Below are 15493 nucleotides of genomic sequence, written 5' to 3'. Positions count from 1 at the left end.
GCTGTATTAAATTGATTGTGTTGATTTGGCTTGTTTTTACTGTTGATCTGCGGGGTTTTATTAGGGGCTTTGGATTGTTCTGTAGGCTGACATATAAATGGGAGGATGGAGAAAAATTGTAAATGAATTTGTAGATAAGGGGCAAAGAAGAGGTGGTTGGTTCCTAGCACTGAAGTAAGAAGTACTGCCAAAAATGGCATATAAAGTATGGGAAAAGACATGGCATGCTGTCACTAAGGCCAAATTCACATGCTTGCTGGCCTTGTCTTAGTGTGGCAACTGCTTCCTTCGGCTTCTCCCCACACTGCTGTAAGGATCATGTAGTTCCTTTCCATATGATCACTGTTGCCACTCCTGGATAGGCAAGGGAAGGAGCCAGGGTATTGGCCCCACCCATATTGTTCCTTCCACTACGTAACTGACATGGTTACAGCCTCTGTGGTTGTTTCTGTGCTGGCTAGGACTTGTATAAAGGTTTCATTCCATGCAATTTCACTAGCAGTTTGTTGAGTATGTAGTGAATCTTCACCAACATTGCCAGAAGAACATAGGTATGCCTATCCTTGGGAGATAAAACTTTGCCCTGTCTTAATCCCCCACCTTTAAGAAACTGAGTAGCAGGAGAAAAAATGGCTGGCAGATGACCTCCGTAGTTGACACTCTAGGAATTTCCCCATGTCTCTAGGGTCTATATCATAGAACTTAAGGGAGTGTCCTAGAGCCATCATCTGCAAAAGATGTCACATCCTTCACAAACTCCACTTTTCCATGGAACTCCCTCAAAATCTCCCAGGGTCTGGAATCATGCTGGAACCAGTTTGTATTGGTTTGTGAACTTACTTTCTGCTTCCCACTGCTTTTCACAGGGAGCAGAAAGCAAGTGGAGTGAAGTAGCCACAGAAGAAAGCTTTCTTCCAAGTCTGTAATATGGGAATATAAACTGCCTTTTCTCACATGGTTGTAGGATGGATTACGGTTATACTCCAGAGATTCTGTTAATTTTTAAAAACGTTCTTTAAAAACAGAATTGTACTTCTGTTTAGCAATGGCCATGAACTGGCACATGAACTAAAGTTCCTCATGAATTTTGGCCTGTTCATAATATGCAAAGTGATGTTCGTGAACTAAAGAACTGCCATGAACTTCCAAGAATTTTAAGGTAGTTTGCAGTGGTTTGTAAAGAGCAGAAAGAAGGGCTTTAAATGGCTCAGAGCCATTGAAACACCTTCTTTCTACTGTTCACAAAAAACAGGCGAGTGGCAGGAAGCAGAAAGTAGGAGTTTTAATAGCTCAGAGCCATTTAAAGTCCTGCTTTCTGCTCCCTGTGAAAAGCAGTGGGAAGCAGAAAGTAAGTTCACAAACCAATACAAACTGGTTCCAGCCATGAACCATGAACTGAACCACAAAAATGCGGTTCATGCCCATACCTACTTCTGTTTACTCTTTGGCTGATAGAAAATTGTTGTAATAGTTTGCTCTGCTTCTGTGGTTTAAGAAGATGCATTTAATTTGTTAAAGCTTTTTGCTTAAGTCTGTTAGTGCAAACCTATTAGGACAACTTTGGGTAGGATAGCTGTATTGCTGTTTAACTGTTTTATAATCGTGCCAGTTGTGAGGAGTTTATTGAAAATGTGAACTGCCGGGGAAGGGTTTTCTTTTCTTTTTTAAAGAGTGTACTATATAAGTTTACCTTAAATAAAAATAAAACAAGACAGACTTGCGAGTTACTAGGCTGCAAGAAATTTCTACTAGCCTAATTCTGGTACCTACCTCTGCTTGTCACTGAAGTAGGGTTGCCAAGTCCAATTAAAGAAAAATCTGGGGACTTTGGGGGCGGAGCCAGGAGACTTTGGGGGTGGAGCCAGGAGACATTGGGGGTGGAGCCAAAAACAAGGATGTGACAAGCATAATTGAACTCCAAGGGAGTTCTGGCCATCACATTTAAAGGGACAGCATACCTTTTAAAATTCCTTTCTTCCATAGGAAATAATGAAGTATAGGGGCACCATCTTTTGGGGCTCATAGAATTGGACCCTCTGGTCCAATCGTTTTGAAACTTGGGGGGTATTTTGGGGAGAGGCACTAGATGTTATACTAAAAATTTGGTGCCTCTACCTCAAAAAATAGCCCCCCCCCAGAGCCCCCAATACCAACGGATGAATTCCCTATTATTCCCTATGGGAATCGTTCTCCATAGGGAATAATAGAATGCCCAGTAGACATTTCCCTCCCCCCCCACGCTTCCTAAAAGGGGGGAGGGCCTCCAAACCAGGGAATCCCCTGCCCCCTCCCTCTCTCACACACACACACACACACACTTACCAGATCTTCTTCCGGAAAACTCTTGTGAAAGCGAAAGCAAAAGAAAGGGCGGGGCTGTTCTCCCAAGCCCTTCCTGCTCCCTGCCCAGCCTTAAAGGAGCAGACATTTTACAAACGGCTCAGGAGCTCTATAATGAAGCCTACAGGTATGTTCTCTCCCCCCTCCACCCCCCACCCCCCGCTTCCCACTTCTTGAAGACCGGGAGATGAGGCTGCAAACCCAGGAGACTCCCGCCAGAGCGGGAGGGCTGGGAAGCCTACACTGAAGGCATATGGATGGCCTGAAGGAAAAAGAAGAACCAGCTTTTGTTTCAATTTACAGAAGCGTTCCTGGGTCCCTGGATGTGGTCTTTACTGGTTGATTTTCAAGCCAAGGGTAAAACCACCCCCTTTCACTCCCTTCTTCCATCCTTCATAGCCTTGGGAGGTCCAATGAACAGTTTTGACAACATGTGTACATATCCAGCACTTACCAACATTACTGGGCATTTGATTGCACCCACAGAAGTTTTAACCAACCAAACAGAAAAACCCAGAATGAATTAGAAATATAAAGCAGTGTGTGGGCTTTGTTCTGCTATGTAATATTCCCTCCTATATAATACAATCCTAAAGAGACACAGCCTGTATACATCGAGCAAGGGAAGAAGACATTCCAGGAAGCAAACGGTGCCATTCATTCCAAGCTTAAAAAAAAAAAAAAATACATCCATTTCCCTTTGGTCTTTCTGTCTTTCAAGCTTCCTTGGCTGTCAGTGAGGTAGCTGGGTAGAATTATCATCCGTCTGCAGGAATCCCTGTTGCCAGTGATAGGAGAGGGGATTTCATTTTCCCTGTAGCAATAAAAAAGGGAGATGGGAAAGAGATAAATTCAGACAGCCTATATATCTTTGTACAACAGCTCACATGCATTTTCAGTTTTCAGAAAACTTTGGTATACGAAAAAAATTACAGCATTATATGGGGGAAGACAATTCCAGTTAGAAAAATCCTTCCATTCCTTTCCAAAAGGATGTTTGTCATGAGATGAATTTTGAAATGTGAATGGAAAGAGAAAAGGTATCCTATTCAAAAGAATTACAACGCTACTAGTATGTCTAGCATGATGAGCTATTTTATATTCCCTCAAAAGAGCTGCTGTAACTTGGATGACCCTGGCAAGCCTGATCTCGTCAACTGTGGAAGAGAAGCAGGGTCAGCCCCGATTAGTACTTGGATGGGAGAGCACTGGGGAAGCCCACGATAGCCACACAAAGGCAGGCAATGGCAAACCACCTTTGAACTTCTCTTGCTTTGAAAACCCCCTGGAATTGCTATAAGTTGGCTGCGACTTGACAGCATTTTTCACCACCAGCAAAAGAGCTTGCAGAATTTTTCAATGTTAACATTTTAACTGTGATCTCTTAGTGGCAAGCAGGGCTTTTTTGGTAGAAAAAGCCCAGCAGGAACTCATTTGCATATTAGGCCACACCCCCTGCCACGACCATTGTTTCACACAGGGCTGTCTGTGGGGAAAGCTCAGCAGGAATTCATTTGCATATTAGGCCACACCCCCTGATGCCAAGCCAGCCGGAACTGCGTTCCTGTGCAGTTTTGCTCAAAAAAAAAGGCCTGGTGGCAAATTTGTAACTTATTCTCTTCTGCAGCTTGGATTTGATTGATCTCTTACAGAAGAGACTATTCTAAAAAGTTTCGAGTCCAATTAATACAGAATGCATCTGGGGCTATTTTCTGGAGATGATTCTTTTCTGTGGCAGTTTTTTCAAACTACAGAAATCTCTAAAACTAAGTATTTAATTTTCTCATCCTATGGTCTGTCAGGTTCCCTGACAATTGGGTCAGAGTGTCAGGTGGTTGTACTGCATTGTGGTGTTTATGCATATTCAGTCATTTTATGTCTTCACACTGTTTTGGAATCCTATATCATATCCTGATGGTTTGGTTCATATATTCATTTTCTCCCTTGCTTAAATGTGTATCCAATTGTGCTCGCTTTGGCATTTTGCTTGCTGTAACTTTTCAAAAGATGCGCAGGAGGAAGACTTTAGCAGTGGAACTGTTATCTAGTAGCCATGTCAACATCTGGCTCTGGCCAGATGACCTTGAATGTCCAAAGAAGACTCTCTCTGTTATACACCTAACCCTGGGAACCTTAATGGACAAGGGGCTGGCTTTAGCTTGTGTGCCTTTTTGCTTGGTAGATGCAGGGGCGGCCTGACGCCCCATGGCACCCTAGGCAGGTTTGCTTCCTGTTGCCCCCCCCAAGCGCCCACGTGCCTCTCCCCCATGGCTCCATGCCCCCTGTGCCTCCCCCCTCCCTGCCACACCTCCTCCTCCTCCCTCCCTTCGGACCCTTCCCCACCCCATGTCAATTTCAGTGTCAGAACTGGCTCTAGCACTGGTTCTGGCTATCTAAAGCCCCCCACCGGCCGATCACTCAATTGCGGGTAAAACCACGCTGTGGGCCAGGACACACAGTCTGTCACGATCAACATCCTGAAAGGCCGACCCCGCTGCCGCTGACTCCTCTCTCATCCAGGAAGTGGGGAGGGGAGGAGTCAGCAGCAGCGGGGTTGTCTTTTCAGGACGCTGGTCCTGACAAACTGAAGCAAATCCCGGCCCTGTGGTGCAGTTTTACCCCTGATTGAGTGATCGGCCGGGGAGGGGGGGGGCTTTTGTTAACTGGAACGCAGCGCTAGAGCCAGTTCTGGCATTGAAATTGGCATGGGGAGGAAGGGTACAAAGGGAGGGAGGGGGGAGGTGTGGGGGTTGCAGAGCCATGAGGGGGAGGTGAAGGTAATGGAGGGGTGGGTGGTGGCAGCAGTGGTGGCGGGTGGCAGGAGCGGCCAGCGGGCAGTGGAGGCAAGCAAACTAGGTGCTTGCCTGGGGCACCAGGAGGGGGGGTGGAGAGCCCAATTTGGTACCCCCACCCTCCCAGTGCCCTAGGCAACCACCTAGTTTGCCTAGTGGGTGAACTGGCCCTGGGTATATGTTTGTAAGTTACCCCATTCTTGGGCATGGCTTTGAAGCACAAAGGTTCATTGCTCTGTATTGATCTCCAATAAACTTCTGACCATTTTCATATGATCTGAATTGACTGGGATCAGTAACCGGCAAAACCTCACAGGGCTGGTTCCAGACTGGCAGTTTAAGCCAACACAGGGACGGCTGCCAGGCAGATTTAAAAATAAATTCCAAACGTGCACATCTGTTGCCTGTCCCACTCCCCCACTCACCCCATCCTCTGGCGTCTCTGAGGTGGCTCAGAAAGCCACCACGTATGAAGTGGTAGCAAATTCTTCTGCTGCACACCATCCACCTTTCCTGGTGTCCGAACGCGGTAGTGTGCAAGCGAGGCGGATTGGCAGTGTGAACCCACCAATCTGCTCTATGCGCTCACCAGTATTCTTTAAAAAAAAACTGCCGCAGTTGCATGGGTGCATGAGTGCGTGGCTACTAAAAAATGCAAGGAACAAAAGAAACTCAAACCACACTAAGGGAATGGTGCACAACAACCATCTGACTGCGGTGAAGTGCCCCTCGTGTGTGATAGCGGGTCTTGCACAGGAGCATCTGATCTTTCTTTGTCTGCTCCAGTTTGGGGTGGCACAATTTGAGGAGCCTCTGGCAGCCCTGAAGCTGCCGGTCTGTACCCAGCCATGGTCTATTAATTAGGTTTGGCTTTAGAAAAAAACTGGGTTTAGTCTCAGATCTCTGCTGCATTGGTAAGGCAAGGTTGTGTTGGTTTTGTACTAGTTGAAGTGTCAGATATTTTCCCAGAGAATCCTGGGAATTGTAGTTTCGTGATGTTTTAGCGATGAGAAATCTGTGCCAGAAATGTTTATCTCTGAACTAATAACCATGGGTTTTCTGGGGAGGGGGGAAGCAATGATGGCTAAATTAGTCTCATTAGTATAGAAATGCTCCCTCGGTGACTTTAACTCTGACATTCATTCTCAGTCTGAACTACCTCCTGATCCCTCTTTTACATGGTGAAAGTGCATACAATGGAATGAATGTAGAAGGGGAGCAAACTGGGTCCCCTGCTTGCATGTTTTCATTGTAAGATCTCTTAAAATATACATGGAATTTTACAGAATTCCTGCTCCTCTGGAGATGCCCATATGCACAACAAAACATGGACAGATTTGAATTCATGGACACTGAAAAGCATCTAGGTTAGGACAGGCTTGTTAATACTGTCCCCTCCCCCTTTCATACATTCATGTACATGGTTTGTACACACGAGAAGTCTTTGAGATGTTCTATAAATGAAAAACACTTATGGGTGTTGCTGTAATCTCCTGGGAAGGGGGGATGTGTGAGATATGGACAATTGCTCCCACAATTCTGCTGTGCTTTGATCTGACCAGGGCACTTGAAATATGAATGGAAGGGTGGGGTCATGAAAATGCAAGGCAGCTTGGTTCTCATGGCAAGGTCCCTAGGAGCAGGAAGAAAGATTGTATTACCCAGCCCAATAGTGTCTCCCCAAATGAACCCTTTTTACTTTATTCTGTGTAAATTAGTGATTGGCTGCCATGTTTTCCTATAAAGAAAAATACAGTGATGCGCACCACATTTTTTTGTGTTAAGTGCCAAAAAGATCCTTCCGACTTCCAACTACCCTATGAATTAATGACTTCCAAAATGCCATATTGCTCAGGTCTTGCAAACTGAGACTGAGTCCATCCATCTCATGTTGGGTCTTCCTCTTTTCCTGTTGCCTTCAGCTTTTCCTAGCATTATTATCATTATCCAATTTACACACCCATGCAGAGTAATGGGGAATGCTAGGTTATGAATTATTTTGATCTTGATCGCCGAAGTCGCAGCCTTCTACTTGTGGGTCTTTTTTAGCTTCTTCATGGCTGCTCCTCCCACTCCCAGTCTCAATCACCTTCCACATTTAGGGGACACTAAAAGGAGCCTGAACAGCCCAAGTTCATCAGAGCACGGAAGCTAAGCAGGATCTGCCACGGTTAGTACTTAGACGGAAGACCGCCCAGGAAGTCCAGGGTTGCTGTGTTCATTAACCATATGAAACTAGAGCACAGAGGAGGGCAATGGCAAACCACCTTTGCTCATTTCTTGCCTTGAACACTGCAGATGGAGTTGCCATGAGTTTGTTGTCACTCAGTGCCACATTATTCATTTAGTAGGATCAAAAATCTCCCCTATGTGTGCGCACACACATACTCTGCAGAGTGTAATGTGAGTCAGAAATGCACTGTACTTTCTTCCCCAGGTCCTTGTAATGCACAAGAACTCTTTTTTAAATGTAGTCATCAATGATGGATATATTGCTAGCAATAAATAAACTGTTCTGTTGATGTTGTGGATCTGAACAATGCTGTGTTCTGCTGAGGGAAGGGGAACAGTGGGGTGATGCTTTAGATATTCCCCTGTATTAAAAAAGGCCCCCAGTAGATGATGTGGCAGGCAAGGAAATGCAAGCTATTCACTGCCGTATCTGCAGACACCTACCACTCACCAACACAAGTCATTCTTTTTTTCAGATAAGCCATCAGCAAATGTTTAAAAATACAGGCAAAGAACAACTGTTTAATGTTTGTGAAATAATTGGTAAGGCTACAAAATACCCTAGCATATGGTACATAATTCCTAGTAATAAAAAGATAAGCATGGCACAGTATTTATGCTGGGGGGGACAAAATGGAGGAAATTACCCCTATAAACTCCTGCATGTAAAAACTACAACAGAAAACCAGGTCTGAATGTGAGCACTGCAGACAGGTGTGCTAGAGTTTTGTGTTTGAATAGATGGGAACTGAGAATGCAGCACTGCTGTGAAATACTCCTGATACTAACAAACATAATACACTTTCGATTGAACTGATTTGTGAGTTTAAAATGAGAGACAGAAACAATACAAAATACATGGTTCCCTCATTATGACAAAAGCTTATCCATATGAAACTAGAACACAGATGCTCAGGGACACACGGACACACATACACTTGTGCTTGCACCCTTGACAGTCTTGAATGGGACGTATTTGCATATTTACAGCAAATGTTCAAAATACAGATATTAGCTTATTGCACACAAATGTTCTAAGTTCCCCCAAGCAGGTTCAGTTTCTCCAGTTTTGGGATGCACATGCCTCAGTGTTGACAATCACGTTTAGGTGACTAACAGTACAATCCTAAAGAGACTTACTCCAGTCTAAGCCCATTAAAATGAATAAGCTTAGACTGGTGTAACTCTCTTTAGGATTGCACTGTAAAGACTTATTCTGGAACAAATTTCGTTAGCCTTCTAAATTGCCACTGTACACTGTATGCCCTCTTTATTTAGGCAAACAGGGTTGCAACAATAAGGAATATTCATGGTTATGTTAAAGGTTTGCTCCTATCTATGGTTACACAAATCCTGTATTTCATAAAGATGAGCATGTTGATATATTTGCCACTATGGTAAGCTGTTAACTGCATCAGAGCAAAACTATTTCAGTGTTGCTTTCCTGTAGCCATTCACCACATTGAGACAGCACAGTGATAACAAAACATTTTGTTTCTTACCTTTTGGATTAGAGGCAGATGCTAACCACTTGGTTCTTGTGAGTTCTAGGAAGCAGCTTCTCTCTGCCTACTGGATGTGCTGGTGATGCTGATGCTGGACCACTTTTTTTGGGGGGGGGGAGGCTATGCGCAGGCTGCCAGTGGTATGGGAGGAAGGTTGCATTGCTTGCCAGTTCTTGCAGGGAGAGCATCTACATTTAATCTTGCTCTTAGGATCTCAGTCTGTTTTCTGCAATCTCTCTCTCTCTTTCTTGCTCCTTTTCCTTCATTGCTTAGCAACGATCAAGGGTGAACTCACTGAAGTCAACCAGTGCTAGAGATGCTGCTCCAGAATCTGTGTGCTGACTGTATGCAAGTTAACCTTTTCTTTAGCGTTTCCCATGATAAGGTATTCTCCCCCCCCCTCCCAGTTTTCACTAGCAAGCACAGTGTGGTGCAAGAAGGAGACGGTTTTGGAAATGAAGCAGCAATGAAAATTTAGGTGTTTTGTTTGGGTGCTAGACTAGCCCCAGTGGGGCTAACTGAATGTGAGATAGGGCTATACCAATGGCATACCTCTGCTTTTCTTTGAAATGAATTTGTGAATACAATGCACCCCAGTGAGGAGGATAGGCGGTGTGAACCTGCCAAGCCACCCCAAGCTGCTTCCAGCTTTTAAAAAAACATGAGACAAGCAATTTATTTATTTAAGAAGCATATATTAGATATTGCCCCAGGGATCTTCGCTATCATGTAAACTGACAGAATAGCGCCAGGAACACCATTGTTACTGTCAAGTTACGTTAAATGTACATTTAGAATGGTTTTTAGATAATGTTGATTTTAAAGTTTTGTATAACTACTGCATTGTATAATTGTATGGATGTTGTTAGCCGCCCTGAGCCTGCTTAGGCGGGGAGGGCAGGATATAAATAAAATTTTATTATTATTATTATTATTATTAATGGTAGTCTCTAGAAATATTTTAGAATGCACATTTATGAACCTCTGTGAATTTGTTCAGTAATTCTTTAGCCAGCCTGGTTAGAATGAAATCACTGAATTAGGTTAGTGAAAGACCATCCTGAATGAGGAAACTGGACATTCCAATTAATAGCCAAGATCTGTCGAGATCAATTAATTGTGATGACAACACGTTTTGAAGCTATGTTGGGCTGCTTTTTGTGTGCTAGAATAAGCAGGAGTCTAACGGAAACAGCCAATGTCGTGTAGTGGTGAGAGTGTTGGAGTAACTGGGGAGAGCTGGGTTCAGATTCATGCTTGTTAAGTTTAATAGGTAGCCCTGTTAAGTTTAGTAGGTTAAGTTTAGTAGGTAGCCCCTGGGGCAGTCACTGTTTCCCAGCCTACCTCACAAGGCTGTTGCAAGGATAAAATGAGGTCATTTGTGTTAAGGCAGGATAAACATTTAATAGATGAAGAAAATAGGTACTGAGTTCCACTGAGTTCTAAGTTTGAGAACTTCAGTGAAAATTCTAGGAACTTTGCAAAAGAATTTACTGTCCCCTGAAATCTCTGGCACCAGAAAGGAGGCTTTCGATAGTGAATCAACGCAGTGGAATTTCTTAAGAATCATCTTGTAAAATCTAGTGTTGCTATGCCAGAGTCATACAGATAATCTTAATTCTGACATTTAAAATACAAATTGATAATTTATTCAGAGAATTTTCTAGGTTGCTTTTATACTAAAAAGCACACAGCATGACATACAATAGCAGCAGTATTAAAAGAAGTAATACAATAAATGAGAGCGGCGAACCAAAATATTAATGGAACTGCCCCCAAAAGTAGAAAGACAGATAAAACCAAATGTCAATCAATCTTCCAAAACCAGCAGAAATCAGCCAATAAGGGCCTTGACTTTTTTTTTTTTTTAAAAAAGATGTAAATGAAATCAGTTTGGAAGCCTTTCTACCTTTCAGGACAAGGTATTATGTATTAAGGTGCAATTACTGAAAAGGCCCTCTCTCCATTTACCAGATCACAGGTGCTAATAGGAGCTTCATATACAATGTTAGAAGATGAGCATGTGAATAAGCCTGAGATGGTGTCGATGTATGTTTTCCCACAAAATTAAACCCAAACAAATGGTAACCATGTAAGCGAATCTGTTTGGACTTTGAATTGGTTAAACATCTTCATTATACTGTATATTAATTTACTGCTCACCCTCTACCTATATGTATGGATTGGTAATTTCCATGTCATTGTCAGGACCGGATCTACATAGAATCATAGAGTTGGAAGGGACATCCAGGGTCATCTAGTCCAACCCCCTGCACAATGCAGGAAACTCACAAACACCTCCCCCTAAATTCACAGGATCTTCATTGCTGTCAGATGGCCATCTAGCCTCTGTTTAAAAAACTCCAAAGAAGGAGAGCCCACCACCTCCTGAGGAACCTGTTCCACTGAGGAACCGCTATAACGGTCAGGAAGTTTCCTAATGTTGAGCTGGAAACTCAACGTTTCATAGCAACCCATAGGTTCTGGTCCCACCTTCTGGGGCCACAGAAAACAATTCCACACCATCCTCTATATCAGGGATGGCCAACGGTAGCTCCCCAGATGGTTTTTGCCTACAACTCCCATCAGCCTCAGCCATTGGCCCTGCTCTATATGACAGCCTTTCAAGTACTTGAAGATGGTGATCATATCATCTCTCAGCTACCTCCTCTCCAGGCTAAACGTGCCCAGCTCCTTCAGCCATTCCTCATAGGACCTGGTCTCCAGACCCCTCACCTTCTTCATCGCCCTCCTCTGGACCCATTCCAGCTTGTCTATATCCTTCTTAAAACATGGTGCCCAAAACTGAACACAATATTCCAGATGAGGTCTTACTAGAGCATAGTAAAACGATACCATCACATCACGTGATCTGGACACTATACTTCTGTTGATACAGCCCAAAATTGCATTTGCCTTTTTAGCCACTGCATCACACTGTTGACTCATGTTCAGCATATGATCCGCTAAGACCCCTAGATCATTTTTGCACATACTACTGCTAAGACAAGTATCCCCCATCCTATAACCATGCATTGGATTTTTCCTCCCTAAATGCAGAACTTTACATTTCTCCCTGTTAAAATTCATTTTATTGGTTTTAGCCCAGTTTTCCAGCCTGTCAAGGTCATCCTGTATCCTGTTTCTGTCTTCTACTGTATTTGCAACCCCTCCCAATTTGGTATCATCGGCAAATTTAATAAGCATTCCTTCTATTCCTTCATCCAAATCTTTTATAAAAACATTGAACAAAAAAGATCCCAGGACAGATCCTTGAGGGACTTCACTTGTCACTCCTCTCCAAGAGGATGAAGAACCATTCACAAGCACTCTTTGGGTGCGATCTGTCAACCAGTTCCACCTAACGGTAACAGGATCCAAACCACATTTTACCAACTTGTCAACAAGGATAGTATGTGGAACCTTATCAAAAACCTTACTGAAATCAAGATAAACGATGTCTACAGCATTCCCCTGATCCAGCAAGGTAGTCACTTGCTCAAAAAAAGAGATCAGGTTAGTCTGACATGACTTGTTCTTGAGAAACCCATGCTGGCTCTTAGTAATCACATCCATTCTTTCTAAATGTTCCAGGACCGACTGTTTGATGATTTGTTCTAAAACTTTTCCAAGTATAGACGTCAAGCTGACGGGTTGGTAGTTGCCCGGATCGTCTTTTTTCCCCTTCTTGAAGATGGGGACAATATTCGCCCGCCTCCAATCTTCTGGCACCTCTCCTGTTCTCCAAGAATTCTCAAAAATAATTTCAATTCAATTTATTGCATTAGCACATATTGCCATAGCATCAAACAACCAGATTCAGCAATAAAACAAAAGAAACAAGAAGAGAGAAAAAAACCCAGAATACCTCATGCCTTAATACAATAAGATACAATAAAACTCAATTTTAAAAACAAGATATAAAATTTAAAACATCAGAAAAAATTTAACCGGTACCACACTAGTAAACTACCCAGAATAATAATAATGAACAATTAGTGTGTTACAGTCTTCATTTTCTTTTCCATAATGCCAGTCATGAATCTTGCAACTTGGAGGGTAATATGTCTATCTCTGTCAGACAGCAAGAAGACTAGTTTCTCCTGATTTGACTTACCAAAAAGAGAAGATAAAATATGATCCAAAAACCTATTCCGTTCAATCTTAAAATTAGGACAATAAAATAGGGAGTGATAGAGGTCCTCAATGGATGTTAGGTCACAAGTACAAACTCTTTCCTGAAAAGGAATCTGCCTAAACCGGCCTCTCAAAAATAATAGCCAGAGGCTCAGAAATTACACCCACAAGCTCTTTTAGAACCCTTGGATGCAGTTCATCTGGCCCTTGTCAGACTGTGTTCATTGATGCTCTTCTTGAATACTAACCACTAACCATACTGATTAATAAAAGATATATGATTACTAACTTGCATTGGTATAGTAGTAGAAGGGGGGGCCAAGTAGAGGCTAACCCAAGGGTAGCTTCCCAGGAATATCAAAGGTGGTCTTTGAAATAGAAAGTTCCTGGGCCGATTCTCACCTCCCCCGAGAGGTGGCAAGGACATTGTCGCCGGGAAGTGTAACCACCAACTGTAGGAGATAAGGGGGAGCCGTGTGAAATGTATCACATGCAAAGAAAGCCTTTGTTTTGGGAATTAGGGGTAGATGTGAATGCTTTGATGTATAATGTTAAATACCAATGACTCGAACTGCTAGCCATCAGTTCCAATGTCTTTCATGCTGAAGTAACTTTGGAGTATACAATAAATGCAACTTTGTTTCAAATAACTAAGTCTGCTCATTTTGGGAATTTCAATGAACGTTTGCTGACATTTTGGAACTGATCCTTTATGAAGGTTTATCAGCTCGGGTAACTTTGTAGCGGATGGCTGAAAAGGCACCCAGCGACCGAGAGCCTTCAGACCCAATCGACATCCCGGTGTCCCTGGCGTGGCACGTCACTGAGCTGCGGAGACCGGCCAGGCTAGGGGGGACGACGCACATACAGGAGCTGTTCATCACCCCGAGAGCGTGGTACCCCTGCACCTCAACCACCCTAATGGACGAGGCTGCACTCCGCCACGAAGCCATCCTCAACCGGCCAGTGCAGAGGGGGAACCCGGGGAGCGGAAATGAATCGCCGCCAAGCGAGGGCGAGGAGAAGGGATCCCCCAAACCCGATGACAAGCGGCAGGGGTCGGAGGACGAGGAGGAAGGACCCTCCCCGAAAGACCTTGATCCCGTAGAAGCACTGGAGGGCGAGGTATCTACCCTAGCCCGAGACCTGAGAAGCGAGATGAAAGCGAACATGACGCTGATGGTGCGAGAGGTCCAAAAGCAGATCGACCGCATGCCAACGAGGGGAACCGGGAGGTTACCCCTGCCACAACCGCCACCCCTGGCCCCACCTGCTGCTCCAGTAGCACCAGCCGCCCCGGCGGTCCCAGCAGGGCCAGGAAGATGGGGGGAAAGCCCAGGAACTGGATGCTACATTCGACGGGTATCCCGAGGGAGTGGAGTACTTCATAATCCAGGTGAACAGCTATATGCATTATTGGGGGGACACCTTCCCAGACGAGTTCAGCCGAATCGACTACTTGGGGTCGAAAATGAAGGGGGCCGCCCAAAGATGGTATGTGAGCCTGTATGAAACCAGGGGTCCCGAGCTGGATACCGTGGGGGGCTTCCTCCAAGCCCTACTCTCCCAGTATGAAGATCCACTGCAAGAGACAAGGGCTTAATTTCATTTAAAGAAACTAGGTGTTTATGTACTACCCCTATGCTGATCCTAGGTTAGAACTTCATACTCTCCTTATATGTTCTTTTTTTGCCATGTTGAGCACCATTTCCCTCAGAAGAGAAGACTGAGGAAAAGTAGGAATTGAGCAGTTCTGCCCTCTCTTCATTACCCACTACAATTTCACTTTTCTGCCCTCGCCATGTCTTTGCTCCTTTTCTTACTCTGAACATAAGAAAAGGAGCTTTTTTTGTTGTTTTTGGCATCTTTGGCCAGCCTAAGCTCATACTGAACTTTAGCTTTCCTAACTTTTTCTCTACAAGCACTGGTAACTTGTTTATATTCATCCTTGGTTATAAGGCCCTCCTTCCAATTCCTAAAGGAGACTTTTTTATTTCTCAAGTCTTTAGAGAGCTGTATATGAAGCCATCTTGGCTTCTTTAGGTTTTTTTCTTTTTTTCTTCTCATAGGAATCGCCTGTGATTGTGCTTTCAGTATTTCGCTTTTAAGAAACTTCCACCCCTCCTGAACCCCCTTCTTCCTAAGTATTTCTGACCATGGGATTTTACCCAGCATAGTTCTAAGTTTATCGAAGTTTGCCTTTCTGAAGTCCAACCTATAAGTCTGACTACATATAGCTTTTCCCTTCCCTAAGACTGAAAATTCCAAAATCACATGGTTACTACTGCCCAGGGTGCCCACTATTTCCACTTCTTCAATCAATTCTTCCTTGTTGGTGAGAATCAAATCCAAGATAGCAGATCCCCTTGTTTCCTTCTTCACTTTCTGGAAAAAGAAGTTGTTAGCAAGACAAGTCAGAAATCTATTTGACTTTTCATTTTTAGCAGAGCTGGACTTCCAACAGATGTCCTGGTAATTGAAATCTTC

The 15493-nt window shown here is 43.8% G+C and overlaps 1 long non-coding RNA gene across 1 annotated transcript; it reads right to left on the bottom strand.

Moving 5' to 3' along the window:
- Window positions 1-3018: 3018 nt before the first annotated feature.
- LOC132587512 (uncharacterized) lies at window positions 3019-8975 on the bottom strand. The gene is made up of 2 exons (XR_009556444.1): window positions 8867-8975; window positions 3019-3154 (listed from the first exon to the last, which is right to left on the bottom strand). It is a non-coding gene; the product is annotated as an uncharacterized LOC132587512 (long non-coding RNA).
- Between the last annotated feature and the right edge of the window lie 6518 nt (window positions 8976-15493).

This window comes from Heteronotia binoei, chromosome 19, assembly GCF_032191835.1.
Source record: "Heteronotia binoei isolate CCM8104 ecotype False Entrance Well chromosome 19, APGP_CSIRO_Hbin_v1, whole genome shotgun sequence".
Taxonomy (NCBI): domain Eukaryota; kingdom Metazoa; phylum Chordata; class Lepidosauria; order Squamata; family Gekkonidae; genus Heteronotia; species Heteronotia binoei.
Note: the sequence above shows the minus strand (reverse complement) of the source record. Positions and strands in the feature narration are given on the sequence as shown.